Source organism: Zingiber officinale, chromosome 8B (assembly GCF_018446385.1).
Source record: "Zingiber officinale cultivar Zhangliang chromosome 8B, Zo_v1.1, whole genome shotgun sequence".
Lineage (NCBI taxonomy): Eukaryota > Viridiplantae > Streptophyta > Magnoliopsida > Zingiberales > Zingiberaceae > Zingiber > Zingiber officinale.
Window position 1 is genome coordinate 37,845,420 of NC_056001.1, and position 16,644 is coordinate 37,862,063.

Consider the following 16,644-nt stretch of genomic DNA (forward strand, 5'->3'; position numbering starts at 1 on the left):
GAATTGTTCTTTATGATGCAAAGATTAGTAATGTTTGCATAATGGGACAATGTGGGCCTATAGAATTGATTTGGATGCATCTTGAATATACAGATCAATTGATAAAATTTTGAGGAATATTTTGACAATAAAGGGCAACTGGCACGAAGTGCGGAGTCTCAAGAAGTTAGATATGTAGTCTTATTATATATTTTGTAGAAGGTTATTTTTTTTTAAAAAAATGATAAATCCAGTTAGTTAGTGGGTGGCAATTGGAGGCCCTACTGTGATAGCATAGCCTCTCAGAGATATAAAAAATATTTATTTTTTTATAAAATATGAATGTCCTACCGATATTATAGTCCCATAATCATAAAATTCTATTATATGTTATGTTGTCTTACTTTGTATTTTACAAAATGTTATTTTTAAGACTTGAATTCGTGATTTCAAAGTCACGTTGCCCTAATTTTAGGGTTGCCAAAGCTCCCCTCCTATTTTTGATAAATTCTGTCATTCATGATTAATCTTATGGAATAGATTATTCCTACGTAATTGTAAAATCAATTTAGGTATTTTAATTTTGAAGAGTTATTATATTCTTTCTCTAAAGTACTCTAATTTTGAAACATAAAAATTGTCACGCAATAAATCAAACTAATAAAACAAACTATTCCATTTTCTTCGCTCATGTATAAAAAATAATCAATAATTAAAACAATATTGAAACGGGTATGATTACCGACGTGGGGGCGATAGGAGATGTAGGATCCAACGATGACGCTCCCATCCACCGTTAAAATCTTACGCTTCATTATTCTTTCTCCACTTAATTCCCGTCCGATCCGACGCTTCTTCCTCCTGCTTCAGATCTGATCTGAACTGCGCCCGACCCGCCCTCATTAGTCGTCTTCGTTGTCACCGGAGGCGAAGATGTACACGGCCTACGGGTGGCTGCAGGTCATCCCCCTCGAGAGCGTCGCAGCCACCACCACCACCATTACTTCCTCCTCTACATTTTCCTCTGATCGGGTCGTCTACCTCAAGATCATCAACCGCCTTCTCCTCGTCGTCTCCTCCACTCACCTTGAGCTCTGGAGCGCCTCCCAGGTACGCTTCGTCCCTCATCCCTGCTTCCCTATCCTGGCTCTCGTTTTATTTGACGGGTGCGCACGATCCTGCAGCACAAAGTGAGATTGGGCAAGTACGTGAGGGATGCCGACTCCGTTGATAGAGATTGAGAGAATCTACAAGCGATTTGGAGCCCTGATACCAAGTCGATCGCAGTTCTTGTAAGTGACGACGGGACTGCATTCTTTGTTTCTGGCTGTTTGCGTTGGCCTCTATCCTATTGTCTCTCCTGAAGGACCTTGTTTCTACTTCGAGGTCCTTAATATGTGGTCAAGACACAGAATCATGTTTTGTCATATAATTTGGTCTGGTCCTTTTCAATTTTCATGCCTGCTGTGGTTCAGGAGTTTTCGTTGTATTGCCATAGCCGTAGTGTCAGGTGCAAGCACATCTATATACAACTAAGTAACTGAGAAGTATTTATGTGCATGACTCAATTAAAAGCTGGGACTTGTGATTGCTTACTATTGCCAATCGATATATTACTCTCCTTTCAAAATTACCATACAGGGTTGGTTGATTCTCTAAATAACAGTGAAACTTGATTTTACGATTTGAATTCAGAACGCATGTGTTTGGACTCTTGATTGGACTTACTTTCATGAAACTTGAGAAAAGTGTTATTACCTAGTACTCTTATCAAGGGTAACAGAAGTAAAATATCCACTATCAATTTCATAAATATTAAAGAAGAGATGATTGAAGGGGAGCCTTGGCGCAACGGTCAAGTTGTTGTTTTGTGACCAAAAGGTCACGGATTCGAATCCTGGAAACAACCTCTTGCAAAAAGCAGGGTAAGGCTGCGTACAATGGATCCTTCCCCGGGACTCCGCATAGCGGGAGCTTCGTGCACCGGGCTGCCTTTTTTTTTTAATTAACATTTTATTTTTTATTATTTTTTTATGTTATAGACGGACCAATCAATCCTTAACATGGTGTTGGAACACAAAGTGTTGTGTTCAAATTATGGTAGTGCTAGCAACTGAACTAATATACCCTATTAGTAAAGTGCCATTATATGATTTTCTTATTTGTTTGTTGGTTTTACTGCAGACTTCTTTATCATATCTCCATATTTATAAAATCCATTTTTCTGGAAAAAGACTTCTGATTGGTGGCAAGCAAATGCCTGGTCCAGTTCTTGCTAATATCTCATTAGTTATCTTTTAGAAGGCATTCTTTTCAGAGAAAAAATTAGTAACGTATGATACTATTTCTGAAAATCCAAGTCGTTTTTCTGACTCAATCATAAACTTATTTTTGTTAGTTATGTCATCTGTCTCTCAGTTGCAATTTTGTGTGCGATAGCAAAAACATGCTCTTTGGACTTTCTAATGGGCAATTACAACTTGTCTCATGGAATGGGGAGGTATATGTGTTTTTTCTTTGTTAATATTTTGGTGATTCTGTAACTTCGATCATCATGAATCTGAAGTTTCTTTGCCTGTCTATTTTCATTTTTAGATGCAAGTTGTTTACCTGCTAATTCTTAAATATCCAGTTCCCTAGTATCTTGAGAATTTGTTGCCAACCACCATATTCCCTACTGGATGCATCTTCAGCTCCTCTTATAGAGGACACTAGTGTTCAAGAGTCTGCTCAGTGTTGTCCAAGATGTTCAGCTGTTGTCCAGCTAGAATTGTCGTTACAACTGAGATTACTGTTGTTTTATTCTCCAGTTGTCAAATTGCTCTTTGTTCTATAAATAAGAAGGGACTGAAGCAGACACAATCTATTAAAGCTGAAAGGTGGTTCAATTCAGAAGTCTCAATGTGTGCCTCTGTTGCATCGGATCAGCAGATCCTTGCCGTTGGCTGTAGCAGAGGTGTTGTGGAGTTATATGACCTGGCAGAGAATGCAACTCTTCTACGAACAATATCATTGTATGACTGGGGGTAAGTATCAGATACTGTAGTTAGGCTAGATTTTTTGCTTTGATGTTTTATTCAAGTTCTCTCTGAATTTTTTTGGTTCCTGAATATTGTGTTACTAGAGAGAGATGACTCCTTAAATGCATAAATATTTTTTGCCCGCATAGTTCTAATAAGTTGTAAATTGGGTTTATTATTATTATTTTTTGAGTTCCAAGTTATGTAATTATATTGCCTAATTATGTAATCACTTTAGGAGTCTCACATATTAGAGCATAGTTTAGTCCTGCAGTGCTAGTTTGGCACTAAATATTATGTTGGAATGTTATATACATGAGTGTAATTTTTCTCATTTTCTGATTTCAGAAGTGCTTATTTTCTCGACTTGGTACATGAATTAGGTTTTTTTAAATAGGTTTTATTCTTCCCTCCTCCCATTCAAGGGGAGGCTGTTTGTTTGATGTACTGCATCCTCCCTCTTCGGCTCAACTTCCTTTCCTGCCCCCCTGCTCACATGAAAATGGATCCACCGTGCCTCTGTTACCAGATCTGCATGATCACCTCCCTGCTCATCTTATCTCTACTCCCACATGAACAAGCATCTGATTTATCTTCTTTTTTCAATCATGTCGTGATTTCCAGATCTCATCTTTTGCTTTTCACATTAAATCTTCTTTGTTGCCTGAGGTGGAGGACCAAATAAAGACTTGTCTCTCCTTGTGATGTAACTCTGCTGCTCTTGTTTGTGTAGATTTGATCTACTAAAACATAGATGTAGTGCAGTGGTGAAGAGCATTCTTTCATGAAGTTGTTGGTCAAATTTGTGCTTCAAAAGATCATTCTATTTGTAGCACCATCAAACATAGCATATCTTCCTCACGCACCAAGGCTTATTTACCTATTTGTTGTCTACCTTTGTATTTTGTACAGCTAGTTGAGCATCAACTAATATCCATGGTTCATACTCTACCTCGAAGGCAGTGTTAGAGTTGATAATTTAGTCCACCTTTCTAATTTAGCCATCAAGTATATGTATCTGTGAAAGTAATATTTCTGTTGTTTGAATTAATTAAATACTATATATTTTTTTTTTCTGGATTCTCATATAGTTATAGAATGATAAAAACCATCAATATCACATTTTTTGAATGATTACTGGATCCATTTGTACTGCTGTGTAATATGTATGAACTTGTATATAAGTCGCTAAGACAAATTGGAGGGAGGGTCCACCCATCCAGTGGGATCTTAATGACTGTTGGCAACTGATGGAGACATTTAGTTGACCCACTTCAAAAAAATTCTTCTATATGAGATTTTTTGTCTGATTTAATCCCTTCACTATGAGGAAATATGGATTATGTTGTTTTTTAAACTTTTGTATGGTTTAGCAAGGTTTTGATAACTTACAAAGTTCAAGATTAAAATTTTGAATCCAAGTGAAGCTTTCACGTTTGCTAATAGAGTCATTGGAAGTTCTTTTGGCATGTATTGTGTGTGTGCTTGTGTTTTTGCTGATGTCTTTATTATGCGTGAGCTTCATGTATTATTATCTGTCATATTTCCATGATCTTTGTTAAATTTTACAAACTGGAAGAACTTTGACTTTTGATCTCGGAACTTATAAGATGCTTTATTTACCTTCTCATGGTCGGCTATGCTCAATGTTATTTGGTGTCAGTGTTATCCACGAATATGATTGACTTGCTTGATTGCTTCGTGAGAAAATTATAGAAGTACCTTAGCAATCTGAAAAGGAGATGCACAGACTTCATGATTCATTATGTCAAAAGCAACAGTTTTGATCTTATTATTATTTTTGTCTAGGTTCCATAAGCAGCCAATTAGCTTATAGTTTCTGAAACCTATAGTTCCCTTGTCCTTTCTATCTAAAGCTTATTATTTTTTGCTCTTTTCATGAAAAAGTAAAATGAGAAACTAGCTAGCTGTTCTATGAATTATAGGTACTCTTTGTAGGATACAGGTCCTGTTTCTTGTATAGCTTGGACACCTGATAATTGTGCATTGGCAGTGGGGTGGAAGTTTAGAGGGCTTACAGTTTGGTCTGCATCTGGCTGCCGTATTATGTGCACAATTCGTCAAACTGGATTGAGTTCAGTTTCATCTCCTATGGTTAAGCCTAATCAGGACTTGAAATTTGAACCTTTTTTTGGTGGTACTTTGCAAGTTCACTGGGATGAGTTTGGATACAAACTTTATGCAGTTGAAGAAAAATCATTAGAGAGGATTCTAGCATTTTCTTCGGAAAATGCTGCCTTAATAGAGGGCTTTCAGGCACATCATATTCTCGGCAGATCATTTATGGGGAAGATAGAGTTCTCATTGTGCAGCTGGACGATACAGATGAACTTAGGATTGTGCACCTTAATCTACCGGTAATATCTCCTATATGAATAAATACTTTGTTTCGGGCAAATGGTTTTGTTGTATTGTTAATAAAGTCTATGAATACTTGTGAACCAGGTGACCTATATATCACAAAATTGGCCTGTTCTACATGTTGTTGCTAGCAAAGATGGTACGTACTTGGCAGTTGCAGGCGTCCATGGTCTTATCCTCTACGACTTGCGTTTCAAAAAATGGCGTGTATTTGGAGATGTTACTCGAGCAGAAAATTGAATGCAAAGGCTTGTTATGGCTCAGCAAGATTATTGTTGTGTGTAACTATATTGAATCTTCCAACACGTAAGAATTTTAACCTTTAAACTTGGTTTTATCTGTTTTCAATTTTCATAGTGCTTCTTATGAATGATGATGGGTGAACTTTTGCCATTTAATGCCTTCAAACTTAAGATAGGGTATTCAGCAATTTTGGCATAGCTTTTGTAACTGGGATAAGCTTATTTTGATGTTTCTAAGTTGCTAATGTTTTTTGATTTAGAATTGTTTTGGTTACTATGAGTTTCTTTTTAGGCATGCAGAGTTTGAGTCTTCAAACACTGCAACAGGAGATATTGTCCCGCCTAATGTCATATTAATAGAACTATTTGTTTGTACAAGTCATATCAAACAAAAACCAAGCCTTATCCAAGGTTTTAAATTCTTGAAATAGCTATGTATAACTAGCATTTTTTGTGTTTCTGTTGCTTTATGAACTGTCCAAATCCTGCTACCAAAGTTATTAGATTTTAATGGAGGTCTACATATTCTTGTAGGTATGAGTTGTTGTTTTATCCAAGATATCATCTTGATCAGAGCTCTTTCCTTTACTGAAAGACATTTCTCGGGAAACCAATTGTCATGGATGTGTTCCAAGATTATATACTTGTTACTTACCGTCCATTGGATGTTCATATTTTCCATGTGAAGATTTTGGGAGAACTATCACCTTCTAGCACTCCAATTCTTCAGGTAGTAAATTTGATTCTTTTCTATTTGCCTTTACAGTGCTTGGTTGCAGCTGTTATAGCATAAATGTGTGAAATAAAGGCGCCTTTTGTGATTGAAATAATAAAAAAAGGAACAGCTTTCAACATTCCATAATGACCGCAAAGAGCCATCCTGCATCAATGAAATTCATTCCTGATTTCACAGAAGATTCATCGGAAAAGAACAAATCTCGACTTTTGGAGACTTCATCTCAACAACCCTCAAGGTATGCAGTCCTTTTCTCTCAGATGTTAAGATCAGACTGAGCTTATAATTACGATTGTTTATGATGTCAGATGTTTAATACTGAGGGCAAATGGAGAACTTTCAGTTCTTGATTTGGATGATGGACATGAGCAATTGTTGTCTAATTCGGTTGAACTATTTTGGGTTATTTGTGGTCATTCTGAAGAGAAGTCAAACCTCATTGAGGAAGTTTCCTGGCTAGACTATGGCCATCAGGGAATGCAGGTATAAGAGTATCATTGTTTTCAGCCTTTATTGCATGATTACATTCTTATGTGATTTGGAAAAGTTGATGCCAATGTTGGTTGTGTTTTCATGTGATTGTTTCAAATGCACTTTTAAAGTGCTAAACTCTATGTTGCAGGTCTGGTATCCATCACCTGGAGTAGATCCTTTCATACAAGAAGACTTTTTGCAGGTATGTTCATCTCTTGGTATTTATGAATATATTGTTTTATTTCTTGTGACCTGGGAAGTATGTTCTTCGACCTCTAGTCTATGGCATAGGCAATCGACAAGCATCAACCTAACTTTATGAGTATAAGCCTTAATGATAATGCGCTAGTTTGTATCATCTTGTCATTATTCAGATCTTGCATGAAACCTTTCTGTCTTGCACTGGTCTGTTTTCAGTAGGTCCTTACATCAACATAATTAAAGCCATCCAAAGATAAAGTTTCTGATACTGCCACATTGTGCTAACAAGCTAGCTTAAGGAAAAGGTGGGCCACTTTCTGATGGCATGTAGATGCATCCGAATTTTCTGTTTTGAACAATGTCAATTGTAGCAGCACATAATTTCTATATAACTTTTAATAATTAACAATAATTAAACATTTTCAGTATAAAACTCTCATCATAGCTCAAGTACCATAAAATTACCTCTTATGGGAAAGTTGCACCATGTAAGGTTTAAACATTTAATGCTTTGGTGGCTCAGCCTTTTTTTGAGTCACAATCAAGGAGGATTTGCTTGTATACAGTTAACTATGATTTGTGTACTCTGTTTCGTGATTTTTTTTTCCCTTTCACGTTGTAGCTGGATCCTGAATTTGAATTTGATCGAGAGGTTTATCCTTTGGGACTTCTTCCAAACATAGGGGTTGTGGTTGGTGTGTCTCAGAGGATGTCATTTTCAGCCTGCTCAGAGTTCCCATGCTTTGAACGTACCTTCGCCTCAAGCTCAGACCATTTTACATTGGCTCCTACGCCATCTTCTTCAGGTAGTGATTTTCTTTCAAGCTTTGCTGAAATTGTTTAGACTTCTATGGCAGTTTTTTTTAGCCTTTCATTGTTTCTTAAAACAATTAGGATAAGCTCTCTCAAGTTAGGTCTGCATGGTTGAGGCTTACTATTTTTCCCTATAGAATTCGTGAGATTAAAAAGTGTTGATTTAGAACTTGAGGTGGAAAACATACTCTTTATAATTAGTTTATGTTCCTTTTCATCTGAACAAAGTGCTTTTTACAGCAATTATTATCATGATTTAATATTGTTTCAGTAAACACTTCAATAGAAAGACATGGCACAACACAATTACAATGATAATATGTATATACTATCCAAATAATAAGCAAATTTCTATTGCCTTATGTGGTAAGACAAATTGTTGTGTTTATGTTAAATTGTTCATAAAGAAATTGATGTCTCCTGAAAGAAGTTAGTCACTTTGTGTATCTCTATATATATAATAGGTACAACATGGTATGGAACTGCATGCACATGAAACTTCATGAATGATTCTAGGTGAACTTCCAAATTTAGTTTGATTTTAGGTGTTTCTGCAGATATAAACCAAAGTGAAAAAGCAATTAGTTTAGGTTGGACTTTTGATTAATTAACAAATGTAGCAATCTGTTAACTATATTTCATCCCAACTATTATATTGCTTTGCTGGCAGCATCAGGTATATATACCCAGCTAGCATGAAAGTGTGCATTCTGAGTTGTTGTACCTAAACCGCTATTGCTAGATTCAATAACATAGCATTTAGCATTCATTTAAACTCAACTTTGAAGCTATGCTGATTGGATTTTTCCTTAAACATCATTGACCAATGAAAAGCAAACAGCTAGGTTAATTGTGGTTCAGAAGTTGTCCTGATCTGTTGAATAGTAAATTGAGATTGTTTTGTGTTTTTTGCAACCTTTGACTAGATTTGTTAAATAGTCTAAATTATGGGCTAGATCTAGGATGTGGTTTACAAGGTTTAGACTAAAGGAAGCAAGATAGTTAAAATTTAGCTAATATGTAATGTGGCACTCTGAAAGCCTGAGATTCTGACATTGAAGTTTCTTCTTATTTATACTTCTTCATTAGAGGGACAAAAATGAAGAAGCATTGCACTTGGCATGCTTGTCAGCAGAAAAGCCTCACTTTTCACACTGCCTAGAGTGGCTTCTCTTTACTGTATTTGATGCTGAGGTCTCCAGGTATGCTAGATTTGATAGAGTCATTGAGTTTGTTATCCATTTATTATAGAGCATCTATCATTTGCATTGAGAAATGCAAGTTCCATGGTATTTTATTTTTAAGATGATTATACAAAACTTTAGTTCATTCTCATTGTATCCCTATTCATGAAATTTGCCAATAAATAATTTTAATGCCACTGATACCCATATCTTTTGCCTTTATGTCTATTTATTTACTATCTTGTATTTCCATGCCAATGATGGTTTTGTTTTTTATTTATTAATTTGTTTCTATACGACTAGTGTGTTTGGATGTCATCTCAACTAAAGAACCGACCACCTGCTAGTGTTAATTAACTAATTCATTCTCGTATCAGAATCTGGAGTTCTATTGCTATGTAAAAGATGTCAATTATAGGCATCATTACAAGCATGGTTGAGGTGTTCTAGGACGAAATATTTTCATGAATTGTGGTGGAGAGGGCTTCTGAAAAGCCAAGGGATGCCATACGATATCCATGCATGATTAGGGAGGCTAGGACTCCTTGCGCTACCAGCGCTACCAATTCTGAAGGAGGAGTGGTTGGCTCACAGGAGTAATTGGTCATGGATTGGGGTGGAAGGGTGTTAGCAAAGTCTAGTGATACCACAAAATCTTCACACATGATCTAGTAAGCAATCCTCATCTAGTAAGCAATCCTCCTTACGCAGCCAGATCTTGAGGGGAAGGTGGTGGTTGGGGCTTGTAGGCGGTAGACAATTGCGGCTGATGGTCTGTCGTTGTGGAAAAAGAGGGAAGCGGCAGAAACCTTAGCAGAGAACTTTTTCCCTCTTGATTAAAAAATCTCTTTTAATTTTATGACTAATGTTAATGTCATTTTCTTGTTACCATCTGGTCATATGAAAAAAAATTTGACTCATTGACTTTGTAAGGCCAAACTATTTATCAAAAATATTTAAGACTAAGTTAATAGTTCACTCGTCTAAGCCTACAAGCAACATAATTAACCATAACTTTTCATGTGGAGCTAATCTCTATTGCTTAAGGATTGATGTCATTGTTGAGATCCAAAGTCCATAGCCCAAACCATGCTAGTTGGCAACATATAAGATTCAATGTTGACTCTATCACCATGTAGTTAATCTTTTCTAAAAATCTCACTGTGCTTACAAGCTTGGTATCAATTATTATCACCTGTCCAAATTAGCAAATTAACCGATTAATTATTTCTAGAGAACCATTAATCAGAAATGCTTCAACCAAGTAAATAGTATTTCATTCATCTAATCCTTTAGACGCCCTCCATTAGACTCAACCATTCACTCCCCCATGGTAACTTGGATCTAAACTAAGGTGACATTTCTCAAATTTATTTTTCTCTTCTCTTAATTTTAATTTTTTCTCAATGCTACTGGACTTTCCCTTTCTGTTTTACTGCTATATTTTGCATATCTTGTTCATTTTTTTGCTTAATATATTAGATTTATGTGCATATTGACTAGATACTTTTTCTTTTACTTGGGCTTCCTTCAGTATTGCCTTCAAGTAATGCCATAGTCTATGCAAATCAATTCTCTTTCATTTGACATTAGCACATGCCTCAGCCTTTGCTGCCTAATTTGTGTGCTGCTTTAGTGCTATAGTTTGCCTTGAGGCTTTAATAACATTTCTTGAAACACTAGAATTGAAGTTGTGTATGTTATGAAAACTTTTACATCATCTGTTCTTTGATACAGACCTAGTATTTGATATTAATATAAAATTTACGATGTACACCTTTCTACTCTTAGTTTGCACAACTTGAGCAGTTTTTATTGTTTCATGCTAGCTGTCTACTTTAGCAAATGCTATAAAAAAAATACTGTACAAAAGCCTTTCTTATCTGCTAAGAACTCTAACACCTTGAGAAATGTTAAACTAGCTAATAAGCTGAACATCGATTCCATTTGAGAAATGTTAAATGAATCCAATCAAGTTCATGTTAGTAGCTTGTAAAATTTCAATTTAGTAGTTTGCTTGAGTTATATCAGTGATAAGTCTGATTAAGCATGGTTTTTTAATTATTATTTCTTTTGGTTGCCATAATTTTGTTGTGAAATGTAATATATTGCTAAGCTTCATGTCTCTCTGATTTTGCTTCACCTTGCATTGTGCTATCAAACATCATGAGATATAGTATTCGCTCACAACATTGTATTACCTCATTCTTTTCAATGTTTTCATTTGGCATTTTAACATAAAGGATCTATTACCTAATAAATTCTTGTCTTATAGATGCATTTCACCACCTTTACCTCTATCATGACTTTGATTTTATATTTGTCACAATGAGGTTTGGGGTTTGAATCTTGGCAAAAGCCGAGGTAAATACCTCTCTTATGTGCTAGTCACTATTCCAAAGGCTAGTAGCCGTCCGTGATTTACCTCCTCCGTGTTGGCCCTTGGACGGGTTGGCGGGGGCGCTGGGGGCGAGCGTATTCGTCTTTTTTTTTTTGCCACAATGACTTTGATTTTATATGGTTTGTGCATTTGATGATTAGGCAAAATACAACCAAGAATCAGTTATCTTCAGTGATGTCACCTTCTGGCAATTCACTCCTAGACAAGACATGTAATTTAATAAAGAATTTTCCAGAATATTTGGAAGTTGTTGTTAGTGTTGCAAGGAAAACTGATGCTCGTCATTGGGGTGATTTATTCTCTGCTGCTGGAAGGTCAACTGAGTATGTTCACTTATTATCTGCAGATCTCTTTTCATTGTTAAATGTACAAATAATACCTTATGTTGGTTATTTTATGGGCAAGACATTGAACTTCTCTGCTATATAACTTTCTGATTTTGTTTCACTCTTTTCTCCATATAAATTATCTATTTATCTAATATCTAGCTTGTTTGAGTTTGGTTTTCAGCTTATTATTCCAATCGGGAACAGACATATAGCTTGTTGACAGTGAGCATCGAGTATAGGCGTGACGATGACTTATTATCATTATAAGAAAGTAAGGTGATATATGGTGATTAACCATGCCCAGCACCGTGATTGAAATCTTTAGTTTGCACTCCTAATTACAATGGTATTCACTCTTTCATTACTATTAGATCCTATAATTGTGCAGATTAACATTTAACAACAAAGTAACATTTGGACCAATTAAGTTTGCTAGCAAGTAAGCTTGATTACTCAGATACTGCAAGGCAACTTCTGTTCTATTCAGCTGACAAGCCATATTTGAAAATTATCTAGTAAATGTTTATGCCTCATCACAAACAACTGCAGATGTTGTCATTCAAAGAATTTATACTTGGCTAAAGAGGCAATCCCAACTGATTATTCTTTTCTGATTAGCATGAACATGTAAATGTCAGATTTCACCACATTTGTTTTTCAATCCTATTTCACCTCGTGATGATTTGGTTTCTTCCACTAAGGTTGTTTGAAGATTGCTTCCAGCGAAGATGGTACAGGACAGCTGCTTGCTATATACTGGTACTAAATCAATAATATGATTCATCTGCATTGTTAATAAACGTGTCATTTACATGTTTCAATTTCAATATCTTGTTTTGCTTGCTATTCTATTGAATTTATGAACTATGTGACTGCTGGTTCATTATCTCAACAATTCCTGTTCTAGTTTCATATGTCCATTGAGACTTTTTTACTAGTTGTAGCTTTTGATGTAAGTGGGTAATCAAACATGACATCTTAAGGAATATATAGTGTTTAGATCTTATCTGTAATTAAAAGAAACTCCCCTATTAAGTTAAGTCAATCCAAGTGTTGGGCTTGATTTATTTAGTCTATAAGGTTCTCAATCGCATTCAATTCTAGATGACTGGCCGAAACAATACCCTTTCAATATATGGCCAATGCAACATGTGTCAGTTGCCCACTGATCAAGAAAAGGGGAGAAAGATGAACAATAAGAAATGGGAAAAGAAAAGAGGATTAGGACTGAGGGGGAAGAAGATAAAGAAGACTACTCTGAAAAGGTAAATGGCACAGAAGAGGAGAGGTTTTCCATTTTCAACCATGAACTTTAGGTTCATTGTTTAGTGAGGAAGTGTGCTTGACGACCCTTTCCACTTGCTGAGTCCACATGCCAAACCTTCCGCACTGAGATAGCAACAAATGCCCTTTGACATAGTTGTGATCATGTTTCAATTATATTTGGGCGCTGGCACATGAGGGCAAGAACAGTTTGCCTCATTTATAACAGCTAGATGAAACAAAATTAAAGCATGGTCTACTCTTCCAACTTACAAGTGAGGAAAAGGTCTGCAGTCTTGAGTCTGATGTTCGGTTTGGTGCTTGGCTCGAGAAATTAGTGATTCCTAGCTTCCTGTGGATTTTCCTAAATTTCCTATGGGTTTATGAGTACTGGAGCCAATTGGCTTACTGTGTTAGTATGAGATGGTTTTGTTCGACACCATGGAAAAGAAAGAAATGAAGAATAACAACATGATCTTGCCTCAATAGAGCCTTAGCCAAGGACCTAAAATGCTCCTGTTTGACTTGGTGTACATTGTTACTGAGTTCTTTGTATTGGCATGTAAAACCAATGTGTAATCTGTTTCAGGCAGAATGATCTAAGAATTAATTCCTTTATCGAGAACATGAAAAGATGGATAGCCATCTTTTCCTGATAGAGTAAGCTTTTGGAATAAGTGGTTACCTAGTCTAATTTAAAGCATGTATGACCATGAAATAACTCTAGCATTAGAAAAAGATATGATACAGTGAAGCGTCACTTTTTAAAATTTAATTGGCAATGTTCAACATGGTCGATGTTATATGAATTTCTTTTTCATTTGCAATTTTTCCTATCGCCTGTTTATTTTTTTGCATATTTTCTAGGTTATAGCTAAATTAGAAGGTCCTGCTGTGAGCCAGTACTGTGCCCTTTGCCTACTTCAAGTACAATCTACATCTAAGACTTTCATATCTTACCCGCAAGAAAATTTGAATCTTTGGGTGCGCTTGTAATAATGCAGGCAACACTTGATGAATCTTTATATGAACTTGCTGGTGAACTGGTATGTTTTTGTAACATATGCCCTTTTCAGTTGCCAGTGCTGATATACTTTAGCTCTTGCAAAAGTACTTACACAAGATGATAACTCAGGTGCGGTTCTTACTTAGATCTGGGAGGGAATATGAAAATTCTACAACAGAGTCTGACAGCTCTCTCCTAAACTTCTGGGCTATTTCCTTTTCCGCTTTACATCCCGCAGACAATCATCTTATTCGAGAAGGTATCTGACACTTTGTTTTGCATCTTAAATTGGAACAATTTCCAAAAGGTTTTGTCCCTTCTTTTTTGTTTGAACAGCATTTCATTCAAAGACCTTAGCCCACATATTGCATCTGTCAAGAATATTTTAGAGAGCCACGCTACTCATTTGATGTCTGGAAAAGAACTTTCAAAGCTTTTAGCATTTGTTAAGGGTACACAATTTGATCTTGTTGTTAGTTTCTTTTTTTCCTCAGCACCTCTTCAATTCCCACTTTGTTTACATGAATCATTATATAGCTTGACTTACTTGGATGCCCAACTTCAGGAATATCTTCAGCAAGAAAGGCAAGGTAGTGCTCAGTTGGAGAATTTTGCATCAGGGCTTGAACTGATCGGGCAAAAGGTATTGGTTTTGACAGATATAGTGTATATGGTTTTACTGAAGGTTGTAATTTTATTTTATTTTTCAAATTTATTTGTGAATCTAGATTATATTTAGGATTATTATGCCAAAGGGATAGCACACCTGGATATACTTTCAGGCTTTTGTTCCCTAATGGATACCTTTTCATCCTTTCAGTTATAGGTCAATTTTCTTATTCTTATTCATGTTTTATGCTGTTGTGACTGCTTTGCTGTGCAAACTTGCTAACATTTATTACCAAAATTCAAAAATAAAAGAGATGAGACAGAAGCTTAGAATAAAGACTAACCAAGAAAAATTTAGAAATTGAGTGTTTCGCTTACAGATGAGACAATTTAACAGAAGATTGGCATAAAGATCATCAGCAGTAGCCCTCAAAGACTTAGTTGTAGTTCTAGCATTTGTGTGAAATAGCAGCTTGTTTGATGTTGTTTTGAATGTACTCAGGGGACAATATGTATGCTAATTTTAATGACTCGAACTCTGTTACATTTTGGTTTATCGTCAATTTATTCCCATGTGACTTCCATAACCTTTCAACTTTCTGATTTACTTAGATGTGACTAAATATGACTATTGGCTATTAATCAAAGGACTACAGTTGTAATTATCCAACTGCTAGAATACGCTCTACCTTATGGTAGCATGTTTTCTGTTCACAGCTTCAAATGGATACCCTCCAGAGCCGACTGGATGCTGAATTCCTTTTGGCACATATGTGCTCTGTCAAATTTAAGGAGTGGATTGTGGTTCTTGCTACTCTACTGAGGCGCACAGAGGTATTTCGATATTTTCATATCATACATCTATGTACTTATCTTTCCCGGAAGACAAGGATGATGTGACTAAAATTCTAAGGAGCAATTTCTCATGTAAATTTTCCTCTTCTTACTATAATAGTTCCTATACATTGACATTTTAATGGATTCATTTGTTTCTGAAGCATCTTTATCTGTCTATAAAATATGAAGTATGTTGCAATTGGATTACATGAGTTTTGTTGTAAAGGAATTGGATTTACTGTCAAATTAAATTATTGGAGGCTGATAGAAAGCTGGCTGACTCCTTGCTGACAATTTTTAATCAATATTTATTTTTGGGGATCAAAAAAATTCTCCCCTTGCTTTCCCTCGCCTCCCTCTTCTTTTTTCCCCTGCATTTTCTTGTATACTTTTCGCTTGTGAATTTGGAGTTTTTGAATCTCTCCTTTTCCTCATAGTTCATGTATTGCAGTTTAATGTTTAATTCATAGTTCATGTATTGCAGTTTAATGTTTAATTCATAGTTCATGTATTGCAGTTTTAAGTCCACGCTTTTCATAATCTGTAATATAATTTTGCTTGGTGCAGGTACTTGTTGATCTTTTCCGCTATGACTTACGCTTGTGGAACGACGCTTACAAACGGACACTTATGGTTCCAAACCATTCTCTGTTATGCATCATTTGAATTAAGAACTCCCCTGACTTGTTCATTGAATTCCAGTCACATGCCCCATTCCATGGTTACCTTGATCTCCTCAACGCGTTGGCGGAGCAACTTGCTTCAATACCAGATTTGCAACTACAGAATGGTCTTGCTGTGGTGTCTGATCCCTCATCAAATCGACTGTAATTGTAATCCTCACCCTCGCTGCTCAAATTTGCGCTTAAACTTAATGATCATAAGGATGTTCGACGAAGAAGGCGAATCTTCTTGTGACGACTCTTCAGCAGACGGGAAGAAATTTTGTTGCGAATGTAAATAGCTCCATCAAAAGCTTTAAAGTGGATTTTTTTTCTCCTAACAATAAAAGATACTTTAGGGGTTTGTAATATCTTTATGGAGAATAATTTTAGGTTTGTAATATCTTATTGTTTCCTTGCTTTGTACTTTACGAGACTCTGGGGCATTTCATGTGAAATTAAATGAGTAATTAGGAATTTTTTGTTCATCTAGTAACATTTTAGAT

The 16,644-nt window shown here is 35.8% G+C and overlaps 1 pseudogene; it reads left to right on the top strand.

Moving 5' to 3' along the window:
* Positions 1 to 823: 823 nt before the first annotated feature.
* On the top strand, positions 824 to 16,628 carry LOC122015927 (annotated as a pseudogene).
* The last annotated feature ends 16 nt before the right edge of the window (positions 16,629 to 16,644 follow it).